The sequence below is a fragment of the Eurosta solidaginis genome, chromosome 5, assembly GCF_040869045.1.
Source record: "Eurosta solidaginis isolate ZX-2024a chromosome 5, ASM4086904v1, whole genome shotgun sequence".
NCBI lineage: Eukaryota > Metazoa > Arthropoda > Insecta > Diptera > Tephritidae > Eurosta > Eurosta solidaginis.
This window is the reverse complement of record NC_090323.1, coordinates 228,178,880-228,198,129: the sequence shown is the minus strand read 5'-3', so window position 1 is coordinate 228,198,129 and position 19,250 is coordinate 228,178,880. Positions and strand designations below refer to the sequence as shown.

Below are 19,250 nucleotides of genomic sequence, written 5' to 3'. Positions count from 1 at the left end.
TTAAAAATGTCATTTGTCAAAGTAAATGTCATTGTATGCATGGCGGAACGATACAAGGTGGCCGCATCGAACAGCTGATTATAACCTTTTTTTATTTGATTTGATACATCAACTTCCGGCGCAGTACGATTTTGACATTTGTCCATCGAATTTACAAAAACAAAGTACCTGGCATTCTTATTTATGTATGCAGGTATGTCACCATGCTGCCACCTTGTATCGTTCCGCCATGATTGTCTGTCATATAGCATTGTCATTTTATTCGCTTGACATTTCATCCTTCATACAAATCGAGCAGTTACTTCTGTGTGAAAGCAAACAATTTAAGATTTCATTAGAAGGTGAAATGAGATCATTAAGTTTCTGTGTGAAAACAGTATAAGACTATAAATAACAATAATGAAACCTTTATGTCTTGGCCTACCAACTATCGGTTGGTTATCTACGTATTAAACTATTTTTGAATTTCAGATTGTTCTCTGTCACTGTTCTGACTATTAATGTAAACTACTTTTGCCAAATTGTTGTGTTAGGAAGAATTTAATAAATACAAAACACAAATACCAATCAAATGTAGATTAAACTAAAATACCATAAGATAGCTTAATATGCCTCCTAATTGATTATTGCTAGGAATTAAGTCGTACCCTAAGTTTTTGTAACCTTGGATTTTTTTATAATGAGTTGTAAATAAAATATAGTAATAATGGGAATGCTGACTTCCTTATTTATTTAGAAGGCATAGGGTAATACAGGTAAGGGGCCACCGAAAATCTAGGTGCGTCAGTGGCCATGGGTTTTGAGGGTGGGTTAATGCACCGGGCGTCGCAACAAAACCCGCGGCGCCCCTCTATATATTCGGGCCATTTCTCTTTTTGGTTGTTTTTCTTTTAAATTTTCAGCGGTTTTTTTGAGTTGGATTTACAGCGTTAGAAACCGGTCATTTCCGGTTCGGTAATTTTTTTTGCGTTTTGTTTTTTTGAATTTTTGAATTTTGAATGTTTAACGGTCTGTCCGTGACATCCGGTTCGGCCGCATGTTGTTTTACTTTGAACTTATAAGCGTTTTGAATTAGTTCTGCGCTTCTGTCAGTTTTGAAAGGCATGGTAGGAACTTTTTTTTTGTTATGGCGCAGAAACAGTAAGGTTGGCGGACCCCACCCAGCCGACATGACTAGCCACAGTGCTACCCCAGATCATGCCGACTGCCTTCCTTGCTGCTCCCGTAGTAGATGCGAATCCATAACACTCTTGAAAGGAGGAACATAGTGTGTAAGCAAAATTTCTTCTTAAAAGCCTAAAAAGCAAAATTTAGCTTATTCTAATAACTGATAATAAACAAACATACGTGGGCGCACCATAAGGTCATTCCCTGAGCAGAGCTGCTGTTCTGAGCATAAGAAGCTATCGAATAAAAAATAATAAAAAATGAATACCACAGATCTTTTAGAATTATGAGGCGACTAAAATACCAAATAGATTCAAGGGGTTGCCAGCACAATATATAGCTCCTCCAAACCCAATTGTCAACCTCACCTATCCGTGGTGAATCCTGTTCATTAACAGCCGAGGCTCTGGCGACCCGGAACTTCTCATGGATCTAGGGTGTGGAAGGGTGGGATGGCCTAGAATGTAGCATGTGTTCATAAAAAATCGTTCCCGAGATGGTCGGGCTTGGTACCGGAATGTACCGAACTGAATCCGGCGAAGGACCATCAACATCGATAACACTCCCCAAGGCCTTCGTGGAGTGTTCTTATCGCTACAACAACAATATTGCATTTAGCATAGAAATTCAGCATGTATCCTAAGCGTTAATATACATGTTCATAAACCAAAAACTTTTCTATAACCCAAAGAATAACTATAAATTTTATTAACGTTGAAAGCTGTATCTGAGATTATAAACCTTTAAGCCGATATACATTGAAAACATAGGACTGCTCATCTCTTGACCTTAACCACGCATGTGTAAGTTTTTCTTAACGTAACAGATGGTCCAGGAGCCCACTGCAAAAAACATGTTGCATGTTGTATTCAAATAGGAAGTATAACTCATTTACTGGTATTTGGGGCAACTTCAGACCGTGGATTTCCAGATCCTAGCTTGGCAGGATCGTGGTAATTCGTCGATGAAAAGTAAATTTTCGGTGAAAATATGTTGCATAGTGTATTTAAATAAAATATTCAAATTATAAAAGCTGGCAACGCCCCGACCCCAAAAGTACCGACTCGCCATCTCCTATCCTGGAAGAAACCCTTGGCAAGTCGGTTTAAAGGTGGTGCACTATATGTTACAGCTTTTACCGATCTGAAATTTTGCATTAAGGGTAATCTTATTTTCTCGTACACGTGGCAGGAAAAAAATGTACAGGTTTTAAGTTCACAGTTGTTTGAACTATTTCAAAAGGATTTATTACTAAGGATTATATTCGCATACGGTTTAGAGATTATTTATTAATACATATTTCAAACATACTGAAATAAACAACATTGCTGTATGCATAAATTAAAGAAAACATTTTTATATTAGTCTGCGCCTTCGTTGTATAGTTATATGCATATGAAACAAATTTTTCGCCTAGCGAGCTGCAATGCCAATAAAGATCACATTTGCGAAATAAGGAGCACCATAATGCACGTTTTTGCTAAATATTTTTCAATTTCATTTAGCTCAAAGTGAATATATTTACGTTATTTTATTTTAACTGTGCAAAAAGTACTTATCCTAAATCAGATTCGTCTCCGGCCAATACTATTTCATCGAAATCTTCAGTCTCCACATTTTCTTCCGAACTGTTTATAGAAAATCCCAACACCTCATCAACATCAAGAGGTACCGATTCACCGTCGAACCAGCGGTTTAAAAATTCCGTGATAATTAAATGAACCACATTCTTCCGCAGGAAACTTAACACAAGTTGATTCAGTCACGTTTAGCCACATGGAACTGGCGTAAGCTGTCCTTAATAGTTTTTGCTTAAGGGACTTCCAGCATGGTGGAATAGTACTTGAGTCAAAGCCCTTAATTTTCTTCATACATTTTTCATTACCTTTTGTTGTTCCGTACATCCTTTGGAAAATTTGTAACCATGCATAGTTGACACTGCCGCAGCATTTCAAATTATACATATTACAAGTGAATTCTTGTAGAACTTCCATCTTTTTTTCAACACATATATCGGTTGGATCAGTCAGAGAAGCGAACGCTTGTTGAAAAAGTGTATTACCTTCCAAAGTTTTAAAAGCCCTCGCTTTCCCTCGATTAAAAAACGACGATGTATAATCACATCCAGTGAAAGCATGATGTGCTGGCAGAGCTAAAGTATAACAAAGGATGGACGCTAGTACCGAACAATCATTGCACTCTTTATCTAGGTTGCGATTCTTTTTCCTTGATTGAGGACAAGCTAGCCAAATTTGCTTGTCAGGAACTTTGTATAAATTACTTAGTAAAATAATCAGAATATAAGTGTCCGCCAATTATCAGCCTCTTCCTGCTGGCATTCTAAATTTCCTTCCACTTTTTTAACAACATGGTTGTCTGAAACGGAAAACGAAAAACACTGCTCCTTAACTGTTATGAAAACTTTCTTGTCTTGTAGAACAGCCACCATTCATCATTCTCCCAATGAGTTGTTAGAATCTCATGAAGCACTCTTTAAAACGAAAGTTTTTCAAGCTACCTACAAAGTCATTTGACGTGGTTGAAGCGGACCACGTATAGTGAATGGAACGTCAAATTCTGTATGCGTCTGCCTTTGAAGATCTTTGATAGATGGATGAAAGTATCTATCGAAGACTAGATGTATTTTCGTTGACAAAGTGCTACATACTCTTTGCAAGAGGAATTCGGCCAACCTTCCGCATGTTTGTTGGAGTGAGGCTCCACGATGATATAAAAAAGAGAAACCGTTGATTATATCCACATTAACAGAAGGGGGACACACTGGGTTGGCGCAAGATGTCAAAAGTTTTGCCAACGCTGATTTTTCGGTACGATGCATTTCTCCCGAATACTGAAATCAAGCTGGAGGTACTGGAGCTAGTGGAAAAGTGAGACAAAATTCAATATCCAATTTTTTTTCGCAGCTATACCCAAAAGCCTTCCAAAAACATCTCTTTCCATCTTAAGCAAAGCCGTTTTGCTTCCATCTTTACTGCAAATTTTCTTTTTTGTACACTGAGAGGAAAAATTGGAAATTATATTCCGCTTATTGGGTTTTTCAAAACTACCAGGTGCCGCAGAAACATTTTCCATAAAAGTTACCTTCTGTTTTTTCCCCAGTGACACGACGTTTAGAAGGAAGTCTGCAACTTCAGGCGAAGCTGCTCTACCAGTGGATATATTGAAGAGAACGTCCTTGTGATTATTTGAAGGAAATGTATTTATTGACTTTTTCACAACCGAAATTATGCTTTCGAAATTATTTTGTTCTTTTTAGATTCGACTCTTTTGCAATGCATATGAATATCATCACTGTTTGCAAGTACGGCCTGTTGGAATACATGAGATAATACTTTAGTTCGCATACTGTGATCCCATCGTTGCCTGGCTGAAATCGAATTTGTGAAGTGGGTTATACCTGTTCAAGTGTTTGCTGCATTAGCATCGATGGTTTGTTCAAAGGTAAGGTCCACCGGTGACCTAGCTAATTTATTTTTTGTGCGCTTTACACCAAACGCTCCACGTTTGAATTCTTAAATAAGAGTTGAAATTTCTATTTTTAAATCAGCCTAGCGTAATTGGGCTGATTCAGTGCAAAGAATAAGTTGCACATTTCATCGATGCTAATTATGTACAAGTCATATATGATGAATTTCATATCAAAGGCTGAAAAAAACGTACATTTTGAACCCGACACCCTCAGAATTTGATGAAATTTTGCATGGGGTTACATCTTACCCACCCAAACACAACCTCATTTTTAGAAATTGCATTTTCGAAAAATTGTGGGCGTGGCAAGGTATCGAAATATCCGAAAACATTAGAAAAATGACGATAATAGGTACTTTTAAAGTGTGATTACTACGGAATGGCTTTACCGATTTCAAAGATATTCATACCATTAGAAAGGTATTGAAATAAGCTTTCAAAAAAATATACTGTAAAAAATTTTTAGTACACTGAAAAAAAATTGTTTTTAAATAAAATTGAAAACTGAAAAAACACTTCAAAGATCAAGCGATTTTGAAAAATAAAATTTTATTTTATAAAGGTCTATTTAATACATATAACATATCTGAAAACTAAAATGGGGTTTTTTTTTTTGTTAAATTTATTTAATTAAATGAATCTCTTGGTTACTTTCTGATATTTTGATATCACGCGTAAACTAATCAACCGATTTCAAAAAATTGTATACCGTTAGAAAGGTATTAAAATCACCTTTTGAAAAAATACACTGTAAAAAATTTTTATTCCAGTGGGGTGCACCCCAGCTAACATCAAAACAACGGCTCGAATACTTCACGTACAAGGAAAAGGTCGGCGGCTCAATGTACTTGAGAACATGGAGATATACAAGTTAAAAACATTTGACGGCAGGATAATAAACGAACAAACCAACACTATCTCTGACGAAATATTTGAACCCTTAAAACTAGTTTACAAAAAACAGCACAAGCCAGAAGGTACAGCAACCAAACACGTAACAATGAACAAACAGAAACGAAAAATTTACCAAACGGCAAAAATCACCGATTTCTACCTACCTCAACCTACCGCTTAGCTAACAAGCGGTATGTCTAGATACCTACAAAAACAACCCTTGGAAAAGGTAACAATTCGGACGTATCAATACCGCGCACACACACACGCATATTAACGTTACCTACCACGGACACATAGATTGACATTACCTGCCACAGCACCCATGGACTATAAAAAACAACACAACGGATAGACACAGACCAGAACGAAACTAGGCATTGATATTGAATCAACTAATAAATACAGATGTGTGCAGCTATCAAGAAAATGTTCCTCTCAACTTCGAAACATTAGCTTAAACGAAGCAGCGCTGATATCTGAGCATTTTCCAGCAGTCTCCGACATTCATCGTTGCGTATTTGCGAAAGTTGTCGCTTTAAACTTAAGGATGCTATCAAGATTACTGATAATCAGCGTTCTACTGAAACGGAAAGTGAAGAGGAGCAAGAAATCTTGACTAGCGGTGAATTGTATCAAGAATATAAGGAAGTTCCAACATGCAGCAGCTATACTAAATCACTCGAACGCAACGAACTCGTCGACAATATAAATAAGCATGTTATTCCTCATCTTGGAAGCCATCCATCGCCAGTGAAGCGAAAATATTTAGAAAGGGATTCATACTGCAAAAAAAAACACAGCAAATTGCGCAGAGTATTTCGGATTCACTTGGAGGTGGTTCACTGTCAACTTTATCAGAAGATCAAAGCTTACTACGAACAAATTTTGGAGAACATGAAATATCAAATCGAAAACTGCTCAAATAATATGGATAAGCAAAAAATATTATCTCTATTACCAAACACCATAACATCTAAGGAAATTAAAGACATTTTTGGGCATGATTTATCTTACGAATTGATAAAAATTAGCAAAGATATACAAAAAAATAAAACAAAGTTTTCGGACGTCAAACGCTCTAGCATGGACAGGCGTAGTTTACCTGAACAAACTTTAAACACAGTAAAATTGTTTTATGAAGATGATGAAATCAGCCGAATCATGCCTGGGTCACAGGACTCAATTGTAGTAAGACAAGGAAACATACGCGAGAAAGTTCAAAAAAGACTAATGCTGTCATCGCTTCGTGAAACATACTGTTACGAATATTAGCAAAACTAAGGAGTGCTGCCATCTCCAGGCCGATGCTAAGCAGTGACGTGAATTCACATCAATAATTCAATCATTATGTATCTACATAAACGAATCAATAATTGCGTCTACACATATGTACACATTCCGACGAGCAACATTTACATACAAGGCAGCGAGAGATGAGATGTCACACACAGATGAATTTACTTATACGCTTATGTGTGTGCGGGAGACTGTAAACTACAAACTCACATATGTACATCTGAGAAGCGCTAAAAAGTAGACAATTGTAAACAAGTAGAAACTATATGAGAACTATATACTGAGTTGTCACAAGAGAGAGCAATAATTTGTGCACGTAGTTGTGGCTGGCGATTTTGTAGCCGAAACAACTAGTAAGTTCTGGAAATCGAAGAGCCTAGAAGTATGCAGCGTAAACTATAAAAGCGGGGCAAGCGAGTAAGAAGTAATTCAGTTTGATTTGAGTTGTCAAGCAGTTTGATTAACACGATATCTAGCGAGCAATAGCAGTATTATTTTGAATAGTGGAGTTTCATTTGAGCTATCAGTTTGGTTATTAAGGTATTCGTTGCACAGTTTGAGTGTTATTGTGAAGCATTTTAATAAAGGCCATTTTTGCATTATTCAATATTGGAGTTATTTATTCAACAGTTTAGCGATACGAACCTAGCAAAAGGGGCAAATAAGAGGATATGCAGCAAATTCGTTACAATACTATGAATTTAGAAAAATACATCCTTCACTTCAGTAAGGATTTAAAAAATTTACCATGTTGCGACCGGAGAATTGTATCAAACTTGGGGTTGGAAACCAGCAAAATGTTTGTGTGTGCACATTGCATCAGAATGTAAAACTGATGTTCAAAAAATCTGGTTTGAAATCGATGGAAGGTCAACATAATTTCAGAAGCTATAAAGATGTTATTAAATTCGTTGTCTGTAATGGTAATATAGAAAACAGCGAGTGTTGCGTATCAATGTGTGGTCGGTGCTACGATAATTTAACGAACCTTAGAACGATGATGTTGGAATATTACGAAAAAAATTCGATTCAAGAAGTCATTTACAAAAAATGGAACACAACACTCAGATGTAATCTCGAAACCATTTCCTCTACTACAAACACATTTGTTGACGATTTTGTACATCACATCAATAAGCTGGTGTCACATCATTTCACAGCTAAGCGCCAGTCCCGCTTCGTAAGTGAACGAAAAATGACACTGCTGCCAGGAGAACTGCTAATTCAAATGGATTTCGCTGAAAACTATGCGTTTGTTATACAAGATGCCATTCAAGGATATCATTGGAATAATAATCAAGCCACCATACATCCGTTCGTTATTTATTACAAAGATAACGATAATTTAATTCATAGAACCTTTGCCATAATATCCGATTGTAATATCCATGATAGCATAGCAGTTCATCTATATATTTCAAAAATGATTAATTTTGTTAAGACTAATATAAGCAATTCAATTACGAAAATTATCTACTTGTCAGATGGTGCAGGAGCACAGTACATAAACAAATACAACTTAATTAATTGATGTCATCATAAAATTGATTTCGAAATATTCGCTGAGTGGCACTTTTACGCAACTAGCAATGGAAAATCTGCATGTGATGGTATAGGTGGGACATTAAAAAGAGGCGCTCGGAATTATAGCATGGCAAATAAAAATCAAATTCAAACGGCGAAGGACCTTTATCATTGGGCTTCACAAACGTATAACACCTCCATAAAAGTTGCTTACGCAGACGCTGATGAATACAACAAAACAAAAGAAGAGCTACTTTCAAGATACAAAAATGCCAAAACTATTACGGGAACTCAAAGCTTCCATTCTTTTGTACCTTTAGATGAAAAATCACTAAAAGTAAGCAAATATTCCGAAAGTCAGCAGTATGAGCTGCGCAAAGTTGTATATTAAATCTAAATAAATAAAAATAAAAAATTAACTTTATTAAGTGTATGTCTATTTATTGTGCGTGTCGGAAAAATTCGATAATACGATTCTTGTTCGAATCTATTAGAATACTTAGTCATAGTATCTGTATCTGTATAACTTCCAAAGTATAGCTAGGTACCTTTTTTGTCACACAATAATAGCAAAATAAAAAAAAAGTTAACAAGAGATGGTTTTACTTATACATTTTTTTAAAAGAAAAAAAACACCATTCTAGCTTTTATATTAAATCGACCTTTCTAAAAAATTTTTTTTTTAAATCGCTTGGTCTTTGAAGTGTTTTCCCAGTTTGAAAAAAAAAAATGTAGAAACAAATTAAAAATTTTTTTTCTTTCAGTGAAATATAGACTCTTTACAGTATATGTTTTCAAAGGTAATTTTAATACCTTTCTAACGGTATAAAAAATTTTCAAATTGGTTGATTAATTTACGCGTGATATCCAAATATGAGAAAGTAACCAAGAGATGCATTTACTTAAATAAATTAAAAAAAAAAAAAAAAACCCATTTTAGTTTTCAGATATGTTATATATATTAAATAGACCTTTCTAAAATAAAATTTTATTTTTCAAAATCGCTTGATCTTTGAAGTTTTTTTTTTCAGTTTTAAATTTTATTTAAAAAAATTTTTTTTTTCAGTGTACTAAAAAATTTTTACAGTGTATTTTTTTGAAAGCTTATTTCAATACCTTTCTAATGGTATGAAGATCTTTGAAATCGGTAAAGCCATTCCTTTACACACACTTTAAACACACTTTAAAAGTACCTATTATCGTAATTTTTCTAATATTTTCGGATATTTCGATACCTTGCCACGCCCACAATTTTTCGAAAATGCAATTTCTAAAAATGAGGTTGTGTTTGGGTGGGTAAGATGTAACCCCATGCAAAATTTCATCAAATTCTGAGGGGGTCGGGTTCAACGCATATTGGATTTGATATGAAATTCATCATATATGAAAATTTACAAATTAACAGTTTGTACACTGTTGTGGTGTTTGTAGAATATTATATGAATCAACCTATGAAAAAGGGGTTTCGATCCCTAACTCCAAACTTTGAGGGTCTATTAAAAACCCTAAGTATGCAGATTTTATGTGTTCGACTAGACCAACGAATTGAGGTATATCTCGTCGAAAGAATATTTTCACTGCCAAACAGTGTAATTTATATTACACGATGATGCACTAAATTGCAATTTTCTCAAAAAGAGCTCGGGAAATTTTCGTAAACTTTTTTTGCTGAGCTTAATTTAACTCACAAAGAAGGAATCCGTAAAAAAAAAAGAGATAGTATGACTTCGGAATAAAACATAGTTCAAGCATACCGTGTCCTTTGAACAAACTTGCCAAGGGTTTCTTCCAGGATAGGAGGTGGCAAGTCGGTACTTTTGGGGTCAGGGCGCTGCCAACTCTCATAATTTGAATATTTTATTTGAATACACTATGCAACATATTTTCGCCGAAAATTGACTTTTCATCGACGAATTACCAAGATCCTGCCAAGCTAGGATCTGGCAAGTACACGGTTTGAGGTTTCCCCAGATACCAGTAAATAAGTTATACTGGTCTCATTTCAATACAACATGCTACATGATTTTTGCAGTCGGCTCCCCTACTAAGAGGGGTTAATGAAAAAACATCTCAAAACCATATATGTAATACTCCTATATTGCTACAAAAGGCTAGGTACATTCCCAAACATTAGAGTGCCGATATATTGCTGTTTAAACTTTTTCGTTTTTGTATTCAATAATCGAATGTACCTAAATTTAAATTTATTGTTGTCACACTTATGCTGCTACAATCACAAATATGTTATAGGCTGTCTTGTTTTGATTTCGAATTCAAAACACAATTCGAGCATTTTCTATTAGCAATATAGGAGTATTACATATATGCTCAAAACCAAAAACAAGAAACTCAAATAAGGTGCTTCAAAAGTATTTATGTGTAAACAGCGACTAACAGACCGATGAGTCATCGATAACACTCCGATAAGAAATCGATAACTTTTAAGCAGCAAAGTCATACATTTTTGATAACAAAATCTATATATCGATAACACATTGTTAACACTCCGATAACAAATTTCCGAAAACGTATTGATATCCTTTTTGATATGTACACGCAGTGGAATTCTGTTTACGGTTAATTCTTTATTGAGTTCAAAGTGCTTACAACTACATTATACATATTAGTATACCTACATACATTCATTGTAATAGAGGTGGAGTGGGAGAATGCCTCTGTTAAGAATTTGATATGTTACATACATAACAATCCCACGCAAACTTAGATGTTAATTGTACATAGTATACATACACAAGGATGTGCTTTAAGTAAAATAAAATAATTTTTGCATTCAAACCGTTACATGTTTTCTGTTCTTGTTTGATGCATTAATTCTCGCAGTTAATTTTGATACTTCGCTTTCTTAATTTTTCTTTCCCGTATTCTTTCTGAACGCCTTAATTCTAATTCTTCTAATTGTTCTTGTTCGCTTTTAATATTTTCTTTCTTTATCTGCTCTTTGGAATCTATTTCGGGATTGATTTCAAATACTTCTTTCTTGGAATATTTGCTTATATTGGAATCAAACTTAACAATTTTTCCATGGAATTTTTTCAATTGGTTTACGTGTGCAATTCTTTGCTTGCCATTTATACAAATGCAATATCTTACATTACTAAGTTTTCGTAAAACTTTTGCGTTTATCCATTTACAATAATTTCCGAAAATGTTTCTATATAATACAACTTCATTAGGTTTAAACTCTATTAGCTTGGCCTTACTTTTTATAATGGATTTTTGTACGCAATTTTTCTTCTCGTTTACTGGTGTATTACTTTCCTACCCCTTTTTCAAGAGAGGTCTGCATTCCCTTTGGGTTTATACAATCCAACGTTTTTGGTTTATAATTAAAAATTAAACTTGCAGGTGTTCTTTTTGTTGTTGTGGTAGGGGTGTTTCAATACTTCATTAAAAAATTATTTATTTTTAGGTCCCAAGGCTTGCATTTAACTCGAGGATCCAAAAGGTACTTCTTTAGCGTGGACTTTATTGTTTGCACTCCCCGTTCAGCGCTACCATTCGACCTCGGATGGTAAGGAGGCGATTTAAGACATTCAATAGAATTACTTTTGCAAAATTCGACAAATTCCTTCGATCCAAATGGAGGTCCGTTATCGCTAACGATTTGCTTCGGTAGCCCAAATGTTGCAAATAACGTGCGCAATGTTGCTATTACCGCAGACGCGGTAGTGGTCTTCAAAATTTTTGCCTCAATCCATTTTGAATACGTGTCATACAGAACCAAAATATCATTTTTCTCAAATTTACAAAAATCTAAATGAACGCGTTGAAATGGATACTTTGACTCAGGCCAAGTTGTCACAATTGGCTTTGTAGTGTTCTGGGTTTTCAAGCAACTTTCGCAGCTTTTAGCATAGTTTTCTATATCAGAATCTATACCAGGCCACCAGACATACGTCCTAGCAAGGGATTTCATACACACGATACCTGTATGCTCACTGTGCAGCAATTCTAGAATTTTGTTAACTAATTTATTAGGTATAACTAACCTATCTCCATAAAATAGACAGCCTTTTTCGGTTCCCAACGATAACCGCTTACTATAAAATACCTTTTCCGCATTTGACAATCGATCTGGCCAACCAAATTTTACATACCTCATAATCGTTTTTAACATTTCGTCGCTTTCTAATGCCGATCTTACATCCTCCAAGTTAAGCGGTATTTCTTGCACCAAAGTAAAAATATTTATGCTATCTGGGTCATCCTCAGTCTCTCCAGCCAAAGGCAACCGTGATAGCGCATCTGCATGACCCATCTTTGAGCCTTTCTTATACTTTATCGTATAGTTATACATCGACAAAAAAATTGCCCATCGTTGTAACCGGTTGGACGCTACAACTGGGAGATCTTTCCGATCGGAGAAAATTCCCTTTAGGGGTTGGTGATCACTTTCAATGACGAACGGCAACCCATATACGTATTTATGGAACTTCCGCACTGAAAAAACTATTGCGAGCGCTTCCCGATGCAGTTGGGAATAATTCCGCTCAGCGGGTTTCAATGTACTGGAAACGAACATGACAGGTTTCTCCTCACCATCAACTATATGGGAGAGAACACCTCCTACTCCATAAGGGCTAGCGTCGCATGAAATTATAATAGGTTTCGTTGGGTCATAATGCGTTAAGTTACTCATTCCTGTTACTAATTCCTTACTTCTGTCAAATACCTCTTGGTGCTTCGCCGACCATTGCCAAACGACGTTAGTTTTTATTAAATCGTACAACAAATGAAGCTCACTAGATAAATTTCTAATACAGTGGCTGTAATAATTAATCATCCCTAAATATGATTTGAGTTGCTGTTTATTTTCTGGCGCTGGTGCTTTCGCCACGGCCTCTACCTTTTTCTTCGCCGGACTTATGCCTTCGCCATTAATATTGTACCCTAAGTACTGTATTTCTGTTTCAAAAAATCTGCATTTATCAAAATTTATTTTTACGTTGTACTCTAACAACTTATCAAAAACCGCTTTCAAATTTTTCTCACAATTATCTAGATCGCTACCACCAATAAGGATATCATCAAAATAAATCTGTACTTTTTCTAGACCTTTTAGAATTTCATCTAATATTTTCGAAAAAATTTGCGGTGCGGTTTTTAGCCCATACACCAGACGCGTGAATTGAAACAACCCAATGTGCGTGTTAATTGTTAATAATTCCCTAGATCTGTCTGATACATTAACCTGTAAATAAGCTCCCGTCAGGTCTAATTTGCAAAAATATTTCCATCCACTTAAATTCGCCAAAATATCGTCGATACGTGGAATAACGTAATATTCCATCTCCACAAACCTGTTAACTGTCCTTCTACAGTCGACACATAGCTTTATTGAGCCGTCTCCCTTATTCACAATCACAATAGGACTAGCCCACCTGCTTCTACTAACTGGAACTATAACACCCTCTTCACACAGGCGAGCAATTTCGTCCTCAACCTTTTTTCTCAATCCAAAAGGTACTGAATAAGCTTTAGCGAATATTGCATAGTGGTCATCCTTCAGATCTATTTCAGCTACGTAGCTTTTAATAGTTGAATTATTATTTGTGGAAAACAATTGATTATATTTCTGAAAATCGAGGTTACTTAATTTTGGACTATTACTGAGATGGCTTATATCGCCATTGCCAACCATGTTACGCCACTGCGGAACAAAAACGTCTAGCCAATTTCTACCAAGAAGCGGGTCAAACCTGGATTTCGAATCCAAAACAACTAGCTCTAAATTGCAAGACTTTCCCATGAATTCTACGTCTACCAGAACGGTACCCACTACCACAACATTTTCGCCGGTAATAACTTTCAAATGTTTACTTATCGAACTCATTTTTATGTGGTTAAATGTTTTGCTATAATCCGCAATATGACATACAGACACACATGCACCAGTATCAATTTCCATTTTAAAAACTGTGCCTTCCAATTTTACAAAAACTTTCAACGATTTAGAAGAATTGCTTGCAATATTATTTAAATAATTGAACGAACAACTTTTATATTTACCCCGCGCCTTATTTTTATCCACCGATTTCTGGCCCTTTTGTTTCTCCCAGCAATTACGTTCAATGTGCCCCAATTTCTGGCAATATAAGCACTTTACCTCCCTCCGTTTTCGGCTTCTGCTCCTCCGTCGTTGAACGTCTTCTTGTTTTGTGTCAGCTGCTTTGGACTTTTTCGCATTACTTCGCAAATGGTGTACCGTATTATTTCTCATCAGTTCCATGTTGTTGGAAGTCATATCCAATGACAATGCAATTGTACAAGCTTTCTCAAACGTTTTCAGGTCGCTTTCGTTCAGCAGTCGGTTTTGTATGTGTTGGTTATTCAAGCCACATACAAATTTAATTAAAAGAGCACGGTCTAAAAAATTACCGAAGTCACACTCCTGCGCCATTTGCTTCAATTCCACTATTTAATCAGCAATTTTTTCCGAAGTTAGCTGATCGCGCTTAAAGAATTTGAAATATTCCACGATTATATTTTTCTTCGGTTTGAAATGTGAAGTCAATTTTTCCACAATATAATCGTAATCATGGTCTTTTTCTGTTTTGGGCGCCAGCAACGAAATTAGCGTTTTATATAAATCTGCTCCACCCAGACTAATTAAAAATGATATTTTATCGCCATCTTTCACTATTTTGTTGAGTGATAGAAGATGGTCTAATCGGTTTTTATACAGCTCAAAATCGTCGCCTATATTAAAAACCTCTATTGAACCGATGAACGCAACTGATGTCTCCGTCATCTCGATATTTAATTTTAATGTTATTAATTTTTAATAATAAAAATATCACGCCTCTTCGGCAACTGCACTTATGCAAAAACAATTTTGCTTATTTTATTTTGCGCTTGAGCTGACCTTCGCGCAAGTCCGTACACCGCCTCGTCGCCACAATGATATGTACACGCAGTGGAATTCTGTTTACGACTAATTCTTTATTGAGTTCAAAGTGCTTACAACTACATTATACATATTAGTATACCTACATACATTCATTGTAATAGAGGTGAAGTGGGAGAATGCCTCTGTTAAGAATTTGATATGTTACATACATAACACTTTTGGTAATATATCGATAAATTTTTGATGATGAATCCCTACCTTTTCGATAGCAACCAGATTAATCGTCGATTCGCTCCAAACCAAATTTGACAATGGAGGACGGAAAGTCGGTCCAATATACACCAATTATCCACCTTGTCGGAAAATCAACAAAACAACGAATCAAAGTAAATTTAGTTCTAAATTTAAAATTAGTTGCAGCTTTGTGACACAATTTTATATGAGCTATTTGTCAAAAAAGCTGCAACTAAATTTAAAACCTATTTTATTACGACTATAACTATGCGCCAAATAATTTTATTATTGATATTAGAGAAAAATTGCAAAGTTTACAAACGGCGATGGTTACTAAGACATGTTTCTGAATTTCACTTCTTCATTAGCTAGCTTCTCGGGAGCTGAGTATTGAACTCGAAATCTCTAATATTCATACTTTATACTAATGTAAAGGCAGATGCCGTTAACCACTCAGCCATATAAATGCCCCGCTGCTCGCTTTGCTATTGGTCTCTAAGTATTGCCTTTTTGTTGCTATTCCTTTATTCACTTATTAGGTACATACTAATTCTATGGAATAATTATAGGCACGCTAAGAGCTTAGAAACATTGGATTTTTATATCAATACTAGCAGACCCGGCAGACGTTGTTCTGCCCTAAATTTGGTATATCTACATACATCTTAATAAGCGTCGTCTAACTCTGCCTCCCCCCTCTTATATTTTTCTTAATCTTTTAATTCACTCCTCCCTCCGCCTTTTTCGATTCATCTATCTCTATTTCGTCTCACTCTATCTCTTTCTCAGCCTCCTTCTCCTTCCCTTTTTTCTCTTCTCTCACGTTCTTCTCATTCTTCTTCATCCCTTATTGTCAGTCCCAGAGGATGGTATGTATTTTGTTCCAGTCCTATTCCGAGTCCCAGTCCCACTCCGAGTCTCAGCCCCAGTCCTAGTCCTAATCCCAGTCCCAGTCCGTCTCTGTTCTAGTTCCCGGAAAAAAGGATCCTAGATACTAATACAGGCAAATTAATACACCAAATTTCTGGCAAATCGAATAAGACGTACATATGTATATAGGTATGTGGGTATCATTAATTCATGTCTTTATTTCGGCTTCGCATGTTTATTTATCAGTTTTGCCAGGTCGATGCGACTAAATCGAATATCACAATGGAAATTACTTTAAAGCTCTCAGCAACAGCTTACATTTGATATCCATATTACACACACATTGTAGGGGTATCCGGGTCCACGTTTTGGTCTATATCTCAAGACCCTAGTCACCCAGCGATATAAAAATTACTCTGTACTAAAGCACACATCAACGGCCTTCATTTGATATCCACATTACACACACATTGTAGGGGTATCCGGGTCCACGTTTTGGCCTATATCTCAAGACCCGAGTCACCCAGCGATATAAAAATTACTCTCTACTAAAGTACTCATCAACAGCTTTCATTTGTTATCCTTATTCTATAAACATATTCTACTTCGGCTTCGCATGCTTATTTATCAGTTTTGCGAGGTCGATGCGACTAAATCGAATATCACAATGGAAATTACTTTAAAGCTCTCAGCAACAGCTTTCATTTGATATCAATATTACACACACATTGTAGGGGTATCCGGATCCACGTTTTGGCCTATATCTCAAGACCCGAGTCACCCAGCGATATAAAAATTACTCTCTACTAAAGTACTCATCAACAACTTTCATTTGTTATCCATATTCTGTAAACATATTCTACTTCGGCTTCGCATGCTTATTTATCAGTTTTGCCAGGTCGATGCGACTAAATCGAATGTGACAATGGAAATTACTTTAAGGCTCTCAGCAACAGCTTTCATTTGATATCCATATTACACACACATTGTAGGGGTATCCGGGTCCACGTTTTGACCTATATCTCAAGACCCGAGTCACCCAGCGATATAAAAATTACTCTCTACTACTCTACACTCATCAACAGCTTTCATTTGTTATCCATATTCTACAAACATATTCTACTTCGGCTTCGCATGCTTATTTATCAGTTTTGCCAGGTCGATGAGACTAAATCGAATATCACGATGGAAATTACTTTAAAGCTCTCAGCAACAGCTTACATTTGATATCCACATTACACACACATTGTAGGGGTATCCGGGTCCACGTTTTGGCCTATATCTCAAGACCCGAGTCACCCAGCGATATAAAAATTACTCTCTACTAAAGTACTCATAATAATAATAATAATAATAATAATAATAATACCCAACGGATTAAATCCTCCAAAGCCCGCCCGACCGGCGTGAGAGGCGCATCCGCATGACGCACGGATTTGTTATTGCCGAGTTGTTGATAGGCGGAGGTTTGTTAAGCGTCGAGATCTAAAACTGCTCAGCTACAGAATAAAAATCATCAGCTGAGTACTATACATAACAGTTAGAAATTACATAGAAATTATACATATATATACTACATTGTTAAATAAGTGAACATTTTTAATTTATTTGATTTTTTTTTTTTTGTTAAGAGTTAACTGTCTTATCCTATCAGTTTTCTTTATGGTAAAAAGTGAATCCGTTATATCAAATGAATGAGTGTTAAAATCATGACACAAACACCGAACAGATTCATTTAATTCGAAATTAGTTCTACACTGCCTCAAAAGAAGAGGTTTGTAATGTCTTGACACCCGTGATGGGACGTTGAAATTTACTTCGTTCAAAAGAATTGGACTAGAAATCAGTCCATTCAGGAGTTAAGCCATAAATATAACGCCTAGCATTTCTCTACGACTTGCAAGAGTTGGAAGATTGATAAGCTTTAACCGACTAGTATAAGGTGGAAAATTATACGCAGAGTCCCACTGAAAATTCCTTAAAGAGAAAAATAGAAATTGCTTTTGTATTGATTCAAGTCTATCTGCATGAACTCGATATTGTGGATTCCAGACTATTGATCCGTATTCTAGTATCGTTCTAACTAAGGTGATGAAAAGGGCTTTAGTTACATAAGGGTCAGTAAATTCTTTGGACCACCGTTTCACGTATGAAAGAACACCTCTAGCCTTATTGACAGTAGCATTAATATGAAGGTTGAAAACTTTACTGATAGAAGACAAAAATTATTAATTACGTAAGAGGCTGCTGGCAAATATCTTCGAGATAGGCACATGAATTTGCATTTATTGAGGTTCAGCGGCATTGAATTTACGTTGCACCAAGTAACTAGGCAGTTTAAATCCGCTTGAAGCAAGGGACGTTCTTCGATAGACGCATAAGACCTAAAAAGTTTACATCATCAGCATACATTAAGATTTTGGAATATTTTATAGTGGTACAGATATCATTAATAAATAGCAAGAACAGAATTGGACCAAGGTGGCTGCCTTGTGGGACGCCAGAGGGAACATCGATGACATTTGAAAAAGTATTTTTTAAAATAACTTTTTGCGTTCGACCGCAGAGATACGACGAGATCCACTGGGTGAGACTAGGTTGGAAGCCAAGCCGATCCAGCTTGTAGATAAGTAAGGAGTGGGATACTTTGTCAAATGCTTTACTGAAATCAGTATAAATAACATCTGTGTGAAGATTTTCTCTAAATCCCTTAGAAACATGAGTTGTGAATTCAAGTAGATTAGTAATGGTAGATTTGCCTTTACAGAATCCGTGTTGCGGTTCTGCAATCAAAGTAGAAATGGAAAAAGTTAGCTGATTGGTAACGATAGCTTCAAACAACTTTGGGATGGCCGACAACTTTGCTATTCCTCGATAGTTCTCTACACACGACCTACTACCA

At 35.9% G+C, this 19,250-nt stretch overlaps 1 protein-coding gene across 3 annotated transcripts in view; it reads right to left on the bottom strand.

Moving 5' to 3' along the window:
* The window catches only part of LOC137252672 (calcium-binding protein P-like), a 31,551-nt gene extending 17,029 nt beyond the window's left edge, over positions 1-14,522 (bottom strand). For all 3 annotated transcript variants that reach the window (XM_067788712.1, XM_067788717.1, XM_067788718.1), the window contains exon 1: positions 14,404-14,522. The gene's annotated coding sequence lies outside the window, so the exon portion shown is untranslated. The remainder of the gene's footprint in view (positions 1-14,403) is intronic.
* Positions 14,523-19,250: the final 4,728 nt, after the last annotated feature.